Below are 13,169 nucleotides of genomic sequence, written 5' to 3'. Positions count from 1 at the left end.
TCTATTTGAAATGATGGAAACTGGGACACCATGCAAACGAACAATCTCCTGGATATATATCTCTGCCAATTGTTCTGAAGAATAGGTAGTACACACAGGAATGAAGTGCGCACACTTGGTCAACCGATCCACAATCACCCAAATTGCATCAAACTTCTTCAAAGTCCGTGGGATCCCAACTACTAAGTCCATGGTGATCTGCTCCCACTTCCACTCTGGAATATCCATCTATTGAAGCAAGCCACCTGGTCTTTGATGCTCATACTTCACCTGCTGATAATTGAGACATCGAGCTACAAATCCCACAATGTCCTTCTTCATTCTCCTCCACCAATAACGTTGTCTTAGATACTAATACATCTTCGTGGCACCCGGATGAATGGAATATCGCGAGCTATGGGTATCCTCCAGAATCAACTCCCGAAGCCCATCTACATTGGGCACGTATATCCGGACATGCATCCCCAATACCCCATCATCACCAATGGTCACATCTCTGGCATCGTCGTGCTGAACTTTGTCCTTAAGGACAAGCAAATGAGGATCATCATACTGGCTCTCTCTGATGCGATCAATTAAGGAAGACCAAGAAATCACACAAGCCAATATCCGACTGGGCTCTGAAATATCTAACCTCACGAACCGATTGCCAAGGCCTGAACATCAACGACAAGAGGTCTCTCCCCAACAGGAATATACGCCAAACTCCCCATACTCACCGCCTTCCTACTCAAAGCATCGACCACCACATTGGCCTTCCCTGAATGGTACAAAATAGTGATATCATAGTCCTTTAGCAGCTCCAAGCATCTCTGCTGCCTCAAATTGAGATCCTTATGCTTGAACAAATACTGAAGGCTACGATGATCAGTAAACACCTCACAAGATACACCATACAAATAATGCCTCCAAATCTTCAACTCGTGAACAATGGTAGCCAACTCCAAATCATGGACAGGGTAGTTCTTCTCATGGGGCTTCAACTGACGAGAAGCATAAACAATAAATCTACCCTCCCGCATCAACACACACCCAATACCAACTCTCAAAGCATCACAATACACAGTATATGAACCTAAAGCTGATGGCAAAACTAACACTGGAGTTGTGGTCAAGGTAGTCTTGAGCTTCTGAAAGCTCTCCTCACACTCATCCGACCACATGAAAGGAACACCCTTTTGAGTCAACTTGGTGAAGGGTGATGCGATAGATGAAAATCCCTGAACAAACCGACAGTAATAACCCGCCAAACAAAGAAAGTTGCGAATCTCTGTGGCTGAGGATGGTCTGGGCCAACTCTGAATCGCCTCTATCTTCTTCGGATCAACCTATATACCCTCACTGGACACCACGTGCCCCAAGAATGCCACTGAACTGAGCCAAAACTCACACTTGGAGAACTTTGCATAAAGCTTCTCCTCCCTCAATCTCTGCAACACAACTCTCAAATGCTCCACGTGCTTCTCTTGACTACGCGAATACACCAAAATATAATCAATGAAAACTATTACAAACGAGTCAAGATAAGGCTGAAACACGTTGTTCATCAAATGTATGAACGTTGCTGGGGCATTGGTCAGTCCAAAAGACATCACTAGGAACATATAATGACCATATCGGGTCCTGAAAGTCGTCTTAAGAATATCCGAGTCTATGATCTTTAGCTGGTGATACCCTGAACGGAGATCAATCTTGGAGAACACTCACACTCCCTAAAGCTGATCAAACAAATCATTGATACGAGACAAGGGATACTTGTTCTTGATTGTTACTTTGTTCAACCGCCTGTAATCAATGCACATCCTCATCGTTCCATCCTTCTTCTTCACAAATAGAACAGATACACCCCAAGGCGACACACTAGGCCGAATATACCCCTTTCAAGGAGTTCCTAAAGCTGCTCATTCAACTCCTTCAACTCCGCTAGTGTCATACGATACAATGGAATAGAAATGGGTTGAGTGCCCGGCACCAAGTCAATACCAAAATCAATATCCCTGTCCGGTGGCATGCCCGGCAAGTCAGCAGGAACACATCGAGAAAATCCCTCACACCAGGAACAAAATCAATACTAGGAGTCTCTGCACCGACATCCCTCACAAAGGCTAAGTATAAAAGACAACCTTTCCCAACCATCCGTTGGGCCTTCAAGAACAAAATCACCCTACCGGGGACAAAATCAGTCGAGCCTCGCCACTCAATCCGCGGCACACCCGGCATAGCCAATGTCACTGTCTTAGCATGACAGTTCAAAATAGCACGATACGGAGATAGCCAATCCATGCCCAATATCACATCGAAGTCCACCATACAAAGCAATAACAAGTCCATTCAGGTCTCCAGACCCCCAATAGTCACCACACACGACCGGTATACACGGTCCACAATAATAGTATCGCCCACCGGAGTAGATACACGAACAGATAAAACAAGAGAGTAACAGGGTGTATCCAAATAATGAGCAAAATATGATGACACATATGAAAAAGTGGAACCGAGATTAAATAACACAAAGGAATCGTTGTGGCAGACTGAGACAATACTTGTAATCACAGCATCTGAAGCAATAGCATCGGGTATAGTTGGGAGTGTATAGAAATGGGCCTGACCACCACCTGATCGACCTCCCCCTCTAGGGTGACCCCTAGCTAATTGTCCTCCACCCTTAGCTGGCTGGGTGGGTGGTGGTGAAGTAACTGGCGCTGAAGCCGATGGCTGACTCCTCTACTGAGATAAACCCCCATGACGATGAGCACACTGCCTCCACATATGACCCAACTCTCCACACTCATAAAAACTCCCTGGTGCTGGAGACGGGGACTGAAGGGAACCCCTAGCACCAAAATGACTAGCAGATGCACCTGGCATAGAAGAGCCCTGAACTGATGGAGCACGGGACGAACTCTGATCTGGAAGGGCACTAAGTGACGACTGGCCCTGATGAGAACTGTGAGAACCATGACCCGATGATGCCCACGATAACCTTGGGTGAGCTGACTAAGCATGCATGAATGGACGACCTCTGTCGTGCTGAAACTGACCCCTCGAAGGAGCACCACCATAACTACCAGATCCTCAAGGCCTCTTGGCCTCCCTCTCATCTCGCTCCTGGCGATGAACCGACTCAATCTCGTGAGCAATGTCAACAACCTCCTCAAAGGTAGCACCTGACACCCTCTCCCTGGTCATGAGAAACCGAAGCTGATATGTGAGGCCATCAACGAACCTCCTGATCCTCTCTCTATCTGTAGGAACCAACCAAATAGCATGACGAGCTAACTCTGAGAACCTCATCTCATATTGCGTCACAATCATATCTCCCTGACGCAACTGCTCGAACTGCCTGCGTAACTCCTCTCTGCGAGACTGTGGCACATACTTCTCCAAAAGAGAACAGAGAACTGCTGCCAGGTAAGGGGTGTTGCACCAACAGGCCTATGCCTCTCATAAGCCTCTCACCAAGTGAAGGCAGCTCCAGAAAACTGAAAAATAGTAAATGCGACCTCGTTGGTCTCCAGAATACCCACTATACGAAGAATCCTCTGACATTTGTCCAAGAAACCCTGGGCAACCTCACCCTATGTACCACTGAAAGTCGGAGGCTAAAGTCTACCAAACCTCTCCAACCTGCGTTGCTCGTACTCTGGCATAACATGAGCTACATAGTCCTAAACAGCTGCAACTGGCTAGGCTGGAGGTTCTCCCGACGTCTGAAGTCACTGCACGACCTGCTCAGGTGTGCGAGCGGCGAGAGTTTGAGTGCCTCCCCGGCCTAAAAAGTAGTTGCGGCTGTAGTAACCGAGACCGCCTGATCTAGGCCAGTGCATACTGATAGAATTTGGGCCAGGGCCTCCTGAAGACCTGGAATCACAATGGGCACAGCTGGTGCCTAAGTTGGTGCTACTGGAGCGTCAACAACTGGGACCTGATCATGAACTGGGGCGGCTGGTGGATCTACAGGTACTGCCCTAGCTCTTGTGCAGGCTACACCCCTACCCCTACCACGGCCTCGATCACATCCTCGACTTTTAGTGGCCCCAGCTGGTGGTACTGTCACGACCCTAATCGGACCTGGTCGTGATAACGCCTATCGTGAAATAAGGCCAGCCGATACAAACCCCCAAACCAACTAAACAATTATAACAATTCATTCTAAGTCATTAATAAGCTATAAATCTCAAAATATAGAGTAGAATATAACAGTACGAAAACAAATACAACTCGACATCGGGGTGTCATCTGTCATGAGCATCTAAAATCCGTCTAAGAGTATGATAAGACAACATAGTCTAATACAAGGCTAGTACAAAGTAAAATAAAGATAGGAAGGAGAAGCACTGGGCTGCGAACGCCGAGCAGCTACCTAGTCAACTCCGAACAAGCCTGTTGGAAAGCAAATCAGCACTTGCTAACATGACCCGAGACTCCTGGATCTGCACACAAGGTGCAGGCAGTAATGTGAGTACGCCAACTCAGTAAGTAATAAAAGTAAAGGCAATTGAGTGATAAAAAAACATGTAAAACACAACATAATGCTACAACAAAATAGTATAAAACCAGAACAATGCAATAAAACGGTAAAAGTTCGTAAAAACACCTTAGTTCAGTAAAAATCTCTTTAAAACATCTTTCAGTAGTTCAAACGAGTAATGAAAACATGGAGAAAAGGATAGAATCATAAATTAGCCCCTCGGGCAAAATACCAACAGAACCAGTCCCTCGGGCTATCTCACAATCACTCCTATCAGCCCCTCGGGCAATAACATGAAACAACAACAGCCCCTCGGGCAATATCACATCTCACACTGGGTACCCGCGCTCATTGGGGGTGTGCAGACTCAAAAATAGGGCGCGACAAGCGCTATAACAAGCCATCTCGTGGCATAATCAAACTGGCCCTCGGCCTCATAACAAGCCACCTCGTGGTGTAACAAATCAGGCCCTCGGCCTCATAATCATGAATTAGTAACAACATGTTGTGGTGCGCAGCCCGATTCCATAATATCCTCACAACACAGGCCCTCGGCCTCACTTAGTCAAAAATCTCTCAAGCCATTCGGGCACTGTAAAACATGTTGCTCAGCCCAAAATAAATTTTCAAATGTCAAAAATGAGTAAATATGGCTGAGTTATGAAAGCAGTAGAATACAGTATGACTGAGTACAAATATGAAGTTAAAATAGTGAGAAATCATAGTAAAAATCTCATATGGGTCCAAAACAGTTGGCACGAGGCCCAAATATGGCATTCAGCCCAAAACATGATAATACTTTTCAAAACACAATGATAGCAAACAGTTTTCAATCAAATACGCGGTTTACAGTCATACGGGATGGACTAGGTCACAATCCCCAACGGTGCATGACCCCACGCTCATCATCTAGTGCGTGCGCCACCTCAAAATAGCACAACGATTTGAAATCCGGGGTTTCATACGCTCAGGACATCATCTACAATCATTACTTACCTCTATCCGGTCCAAACTCTATCCCGCGATGCCTTTACCTCTCGAATCGGCCTCCGGATGCTCCAAATCTATCCAACAATTATTTATACCATCAAAATATGCTAAGGGAACAAAACCCACTCGAAAATAACAAATTTACATAAAAAATCCCGAAATTGGCCAAACCCGACCCCAGGACCACTTCTCGAATTCTGACAAAAATCACAAAACTAGAATCCTTGCAATCTCACGAGTTCATACATATCAAGAATACCAAAATCTGACCATAAATGACCCCTCAAATCCCTAGATTTAGGTCTCCAATTTCCAAGCCTTAACTTCCAATTTTTGGCTTTAGATTCCATAAATTTCATGTTTAATTAAGTAGAAATCACATTAGGATCGAGTATTAAGTCCATAAATCTTATCTCCAAGTGTTTCCCCTAGATTCCCTCTTCAATCTCCCTCAAGAAGCTCCAAAATCGCTCAACAATGGTGGAATTTAGACCCAAAATCGTGGAAGTGGTCTTTTAAACATTCTACCCAGCACTTAAAATCTCTTCTTTGCGAACATAGTCAATGCCTCACGTACGCGAAGCACAAACTTTTGTTGACCACTTATTCCTTCATCGCGAACGCGACGCCCTGTACGCGAATGCGAAGTTTTAGCTTCTTAACCCATCGCGAACGCGAAGCACACTGACGCCAACCCTTTACGAATGCGGGACCCCCATAGCGAATGCGAAGTCCAAACCTCCTGCCTCTTATCCTAACCCTTCGTGAATGCGAGAGCCCACTCACGAACGCGAAGGCCAAATGCCTGCAACACCAATAATAGATTTTTCTGCAACGTTTTCAACTTGAATTGATCCCTTCAACCATCCAAAACTCACCCGAGGCCCCCGAGATCTCAACCAAACATGCCAACATATCCCATAACCTCATCCAAACTTGTTCCAACCTCCGGAACACTCAAAACAACATCAAAACACCAAATTGACATCGGATTCAAGCCTAGGAATTCCAAAAACTTCCAAATTCCGCTTTCGATCAAAAAGTCTATCAAATCTCGTCCGAATGACCTGAAATTTTGCACACACGTCACAAATGACACAACGGACCTACTCCAACTTCCAGAATTCCATTCCGACCCCTATATCAAAATATCACCTATCGACCGAAAAATGCCAAAATTCCAATCTTGCCAATTCAAGCCTAAATCTATTCCGGACCTCCAAAACCCATTTCGATCATGCTCCTATGTCCCAAATCACCTCGCGAAGCTATCCTAACCATCGGAATTTATATCCGATCCTTTTCACATAAGTCAATATACGGTTGGCTTTTTTAACTTAAGCTTACTCAAAAGAGGCTAAGTGTCTCAAACCTTACGAAAACCTCTTCAAACCCGAGCCAACCAACCCGATAATACATAATATAGCTGAACAAGACAATAAGAATCAGAAATAGGGGAAACAGAGCGGTAACTCATGAAACGCCCGTCCAAGTCGTTATATTTACCCACTGCGGACATCATGTTTTAAAAATAATCTGGCTCTTGAGCCTGAAGAAAGACAATGATTAGCTCGTGGTCATCCATGGTTGGCTTAACTCTAGCTGCTTGCTCTCTCTATTTAATGGCATATTCCCTGAAACTTTCAGTTGGTTTCTTCTTCAGGCTTGAAAGGAAATTGCGGTCCGGGGCGATATCGATGTTGTATTGGAACTGTTTAACAAAGGCCTGTGCCATGTCATCCCAGACATACCAGCGAGATATGTCTTGATCCATAAACCATTCGGAGGCTACTCCCTTAAGGCTTTCCCCAAAATAAGCTATTAGCAATTCTTCACTTCTTCATGCACCTCTTAGCTGATTGCAATACCTTTTCATGTGGGCTATGAGATCTCCATGTCCATCATACTTTTCAAATTTGGGGATCTTGAAACCAAGTGGCAAGTGGACATCGGGGAACATACATAGATCCTTGAAGGCAATACTCTTCTGACCTGCCAACCCTTACATGTTTTTAAATTATTGTTCTAAGCTTTTCACTCTTTGGGTCATTTCTTCCTGTTCCCCCTTTTGGGCAGGCTTCTCAATCTTTGTAGGAAGATCAAATAGGTATGAGTGGTACTCAGGAGAGTGGGATTATCCTTGCTGGGTAGCAAACTGTGACTCATGAGTTTTCTTTTATACCATCGTCGGTTGTGGGATGGTAAAGACGGGCATAACAGTAGTGGTTGTCTGATTGGTTGTTAATGGCAAACTTTGGGAGTGCACAATAGAGGTTCCAGCTATAGTCGTATAGTTGGGATAATGACTGAACCCAGGTGGATAGGATTGATCAGACAATGAGACCGGAATGGCAGTAGTCAAGATGGGTTTGAACTCTAGGAAACCATGAGAAGAAAAGGGCGGTCATTGGCCACTGGCCCATGCTTGGCACATTTCAGTCATTTGCTGCTTTAGTACCCTATTTTCCTCAACCACAGAAGACTTTTGCAGAACCCTCTGACCCTGAGTCTCTAGAGCACTAGTAACACCTTCGATGTCAGTTGTCATTGGAATTTTTCCCTTGGATCTTGTGAATTATGGATGTGTTGCCAGCTTACCACAAACCGACCACCTCAAACTTTCTTCACAATTCAAAACAAACAACATGTTAGAATGGTCACTCTTCTCTTCTTCTTCTTCTTTTTTCTTTTCTTTCTTTTCTCTGTTCTTTTTTTTAAACCATTCAATCGTACTTGATGTGGGTTGCCTACGTATCATGACGCCGCATGAATCAGATCTTTGCGTAGTTTGGGAAGATTAGGAATAAAGTAAATAAACTAACTCTTTTTGTGATGACCCAAAAGGTCATCACTTGTTTTAGAAATAAATTCTATGTTCCGAGGCCTTAAAAACCTCTCTCGCATCACTTCAATTTGCGTGCTCAGTTCGGGCACGTAACCGGAAAGCCATTATGCGAAAATTTGTGGAAAATGATAAAATTGCCTTTAAAATGAATTTAAGTTGACTTCAGTCAACATTTTGGGTAAACGGACCAGGACCCGTGATTTGATGGTCCCAGAGGGTCCGTAGGAAAATATGGGACTTGGGCATCTGCCCGGAATCGAATCCCGAGGTTCCAAGCCCGAGAAATTTAAAAAGAAATTTTTTTTCTGGAAAATATGTGAGTTTTTAAAAATGAAAAATGTTTGGAAGTTGTTGGTATCGGGCCTGTATTTTGTTTCTGGAGCCCGGTACAGGTCTTATATGTGGTTTAAGTCAAGCCTGTGAAATTTGGTAAGAAACGAAAGTCGTTTGATGTGATTCGGACCCGTAGTTGTAAAAATTGATGCTTTGAAAGTTTTGAGGTTTTTCTTAGATTTCTATGCTAAATTCGTGGTTGAATGTGTTATTTTGGTGATTTGATCGCACGGATAAGTCCATATGATATTTTTGAGTTTGTATGCATGTTTGGTTTGGAGCCCCGAGGGCTCCGGTGAGCTTCGAATAGGTTTCGGAAGGTTTTAAACTTAGAAAAAAGTTGCAGGTTTACAGTTTCTGGTGTTCTGGAACTTTGTTCTTCGCATTCGTAGAAGGACTCTCATGAACGCGGAGGGTAAGTCAGATTGAAGGAATTTTCCTTCTACGCGAACGTGAGAAACATGTCGCAAACGCGAAGCTTTGGGGGGTGCTACCCTTCGCGAATGCGGACCTGCTATCGCGAACGCGAAGGTCTTTGGGCCTGGGCAAGGGGAATGGGATTTTGTTCTATGCGAACGCGGCCACTGGCCCGCGAGCGCGAAGGCTCGAGGAGTCAAAGCTCCACGAACGCGAGCCACTATATGCGAATGCGAAGGTTAATTGTCCTGACCCTTCGCGAACGGGACAGGCCCATCGCGAACGCGATGAAGGCCTGCCCTGTGATTTTAAAACAGAAGCAAAAAAGGGCAGAACCCATTTACTTCTAGGGTTTTTATGGTAGAAATTAGGAATTTTGGGTAGAGTTAGGGCTTTTTGATAAATTGGGATTTAGACCTCGTTTTGGGGTCAGATTTCGAAACTAATTACATATTTGGGCTCGTGGGTGAATGGGTGATCGGGTTTTGGTCCGAACCTCGAGTTTTGACAAGTAGGCCCGGGGTCAATTTTTGATTTTTGGGGAAAAAGTTTAGAAAACCTATAATTAAGCATTCAGTATGAATTCTTTAGCATTTATTGATGTTGTTAAATCAATTTGGACTAGATACGAGTTGTTTGAAGGCGAATTCTAAAGGAAAAGCGGTATTTGAGGCTTGAGTTGGCCGTGAAAATTTGAGGTAAGTGTTTGGTCTAACCTTAGCTTGAGGGATTAGGAGTCGAGTCTTGTTTTCTATGTGTTAGTTGTTGAGTACGACGTATAGGCATGGTGACGAGTATCTATACGTTAGTGTCAAGCATGCCCGTGAGTCTTAAATTGACATTGTTGTGTTTTTAACAAGTACTACAAATGCTTAAGTTGTTGATTCTCTGTGTTGGACAAGAGTTATGATTAATCTCGTGAAAATTGCTTATGGTTGAATATTGGTTCTAGACGAGGGTTCTGTTGTGAAGTTAAAAATTGAAACAAGTTTGGTTATAGCTGATTCCCTTGTCGGGATGTATTTACTACTTACTGTCGATTCCCTTGTCGGGATATTGTCGTTTCCTTATTGTTTTCTTGTCGGGACTCTTTTGTGATTGGCGTTGAATTGTATATTGGGATCGGGTTGCACGCCGCAACAATACTATATTTGGATCGGGTTGCATGCCGCAACACGATTATATTTGGGTTGGGTTGCACGCCGCAACAGTGTTTATATATATATATGATTTGGATCGGGTTGCATGCCGCAACATTAAAGGATAAAAGTGGTTATTGATTTGTTACGGTTTCCTTATTCTTTCGGATGCGAATCTTAAATTGTTCTTTATGCTTTTCTCCTAAGTTTCTGTTGGTAAATGATAGTCTCCTACAGCATGTTTCCCCCTCCCATTCTTAACTGTACATTTTTGCTTTATTTTTCACTGTATATGATATAATTGCACAGGTTTATTTGGTAGTCTGGTCTTAGCCTCGTCACTACTTCGCCGAGGTTAGGCTAGGCACTTACCAACACATGGGATCGATTGTGCTGATACTACACTCTGCACTGTGTGCAGATCTCGGAGCAGCAGCATTCGGACCTTAGCTTGGGTGGCTGCCTTCAGTCAAGTCGGAGATTCCGAGGTAGTCCTGCAGGCATCCACAGGCCCCGGCGTCTCCCTCTATCCCTTCATCCTGTTTCATTTACATCTTTCAAAAATAGTGTATTATTTATTTTTTTCAGACCTTGTTTGTAGTAATTCTAGACTGTCTGTGAAGCGTGACACCAGTTCTGGGTAGTTTTGTTCAAGAAATTATGTTGGGATTATTTAAATAGTTTAATAGTTTCTTTTGTTTGTTTTAATTTCCGTTGTCTATAAACTGTTGCTTCACACTTGTTAAAGAAACAAAATGAGAAAAAGGTAATTTGTGCAAATGGTCAGCTTGCCTAGCTTTCACTAGTAGGCGCCATCATGACTCCCGAGGGTGGAAAATCTGGGTCGTGACACTTTTTTTTTTGGATTTTGGACTTTTCAAACGAAAGACATATAAAGAAGAAAGAAAATATTTATCGATTTCCATTTTTTTGTTTTTTTTTCTGAATTTCGAAAGAAACACTACTAAAGAAGAAAAGAAATATTTTTTATTTTTGGACTTTTATTTTGAATTTATGAAAGAAAGACTTCTAAAGAAAAAAGAAAATATTTTTAAATCTTGAATTTTCTTTTTAATTTTCGAAAGGTGAATGAAAATATTTTTGGATTTTGAGAAGAATTAAAAGAAAATATTTTTGAATTTTTTAAAAATTGGGGTCTAAAAGAAAGACTTTCTAAAGAAGGAAGTAAAGGAAAATATTTTTGGATTTTATTTTTTGAAAATTGTGGGTCGGAACCGATGAGGTTTGCCTACGTATCTCACATCCGGTGAGAATCAGACCCGCGTAGTTCGGCTAGTTTTGACAAAATTGGAAAAATATGATATTGACTCACTTTCATTTTATTTTTTCTGAAATACATCTTCTTTTCCTCTTTTTTTCAAAAATTTTGGCAGAGTTTTGAGGAATTTTCAAATACTGGGTTTTCAGAACAGGGTGAATTCTCTATCCTACCTCACACTTGGTTTTTCTGTTGTTTTTCTTTACTTAGTCGGTCAATATACAAGTCGAAGCAAATAAATGTACAAATAGCACGCAAGATGCATCAGGATGGTCTTTCATTTCGGGTACACATGTCCTAAACGGACCCAACCCTTGTTTTGAGTCCTCAAAATCAAATGCACGTGATGCAAACAAACGATCTTACTAAGGATCCAACATGAGGCTATGTTATTCTAGATTTAAACATGGGGATGTGTTCTAGATCTAGCTTACCCAAGCGGACAACTTGAGCCGAGGTGGGAGCGACGTACCGGGAGAACGAAAGTCTACCCGGCCTAGTGGCTGATCCATCCTCATTCTATTTGGTACGACCTCTAACAGAAAAGCGGGTCACGCGAACGTGTGAACTATTTTTTTAGAAGACTCGGAAGGGAGGCGTAAGAAGACAGTTTAATAGAGTTCAAATAATATCAAAGCAGTAAATAAGCGGCAATTAGCACATTAGGCTCACAAAATACAGTAATATCAACAATTAATAAAGCCAAGTAAGAATCACATTAACAAGCTCGAATTCTTGAACCCTAAACTAGAGATTTTGGGTTCTTGTTCCCCAGCAAAGTCGCCAGAGCTGTCACACCTCCTTTTTACCTGAAAGGGGATATAAGGGAGTTTTTCCAATTAAAGTGACATTAATCGAAATGAGTTTATTTATTTAATTCAGAGTCACCACTTGAAATAATTTTATGGTGTCCCAAGTCACCAGTTTTATTTTAAATACCAAATCGAGGAAAATTTGACTTCGTTTAAAGTTTGCGAAACCAGAAAAACTAGGTAAGGAATTCTGTTAATCCGGGAGAAGGTGTTAGGCATTCTCGGATTTCATGGTTTTAGCACGGTCACTTAGCAATTTATACTTGGCTTAATTAAATAATTCAATTACTTTTTTTAGAACATATGCGCGTTTTACCCTTTTTTACCGCTTTTAATACTTGATTATTCATGATTATGGAATTATCTTGAAACGAATCAAGCGTACGTGTACTCTTTTTGTTTGGCGCGTCAAGAATCATGTCACCCGTATGTGTACACAATTTACAATACTTAATTATTTTAAGAAAGCTTGGCAAAAGTCGTGCGAACGCGTACCTTGATTTATTTTGAAAATCGTAATTGTATCACGCGAACGTGTACACAATCACGATGATAGATTAAAGCTCACCTAAAAAATATCTTACGAATATTCACAAGTTATTTTCCTACACTAATTTGAGATAAGTTATGAGGTCATGGCTATGGAATTTATTGTGGAAGGAATGAATTAAATTATTTATGGAAAAGATGCACTAGCTTATAGCCTTGTTGGCATTTTGGGTTAGCTTCACATAAAAAAAATCCCAAGAATAAAGAACCTTTCTATGTCAAATAACGTGCAACTACCAAGTCAACGACTAATTAAATTTGAAAAAAAATCCATGTATCTTAATCAATCATTTAATGCACAGGTTTCTTTCCAGTTTCTTTTATTTAAAGATAC

General features: G+C 42.3%; 1 long non-coding RNA gene across 1 annotated transcript in view; it reads right to left on the bottom strand.

Moving 5' to 3' along the window:
- Window positions 1–4,164: 4,164 nt before the first annotated feature.
- LOC107807667 (uncharacterized) overlaps window positions 4,165–13,169 on the bottom strand; it is a 9,968-nt gene continuing 963 nt past the window's right edge. The window contains exon 2 of the long non-coding RNA XR_001652942.2: window positions 4,165–4,433. This is a non-coding gene — a long non-coding RNA (uncharacterized LOC107807667). The remainder of the gene's footprint in view (window positions 4,434–13,169) is intronic.

This window comes from Nicotiana tabacum, chromosome 8 (genome assembly GCF_000715075.1).
Source record: "Nicotiana tabacum cultivar K326 chromosome 8, ASM71507v2, whole genome shotgun sequence".
Classification (NCBI taxonomy): domain Eukaryota; kingdom Viridiplantae; phylum Streptophyta; class Magnoliopsida; order Solanales; family Solanaceae; genus Nicotiana; species Nicotiana tabacum.
Note: the sequence above shows the minus strand (reverse complement) of the source record. Positions and strands in the feature narration are given on the sequence as shown.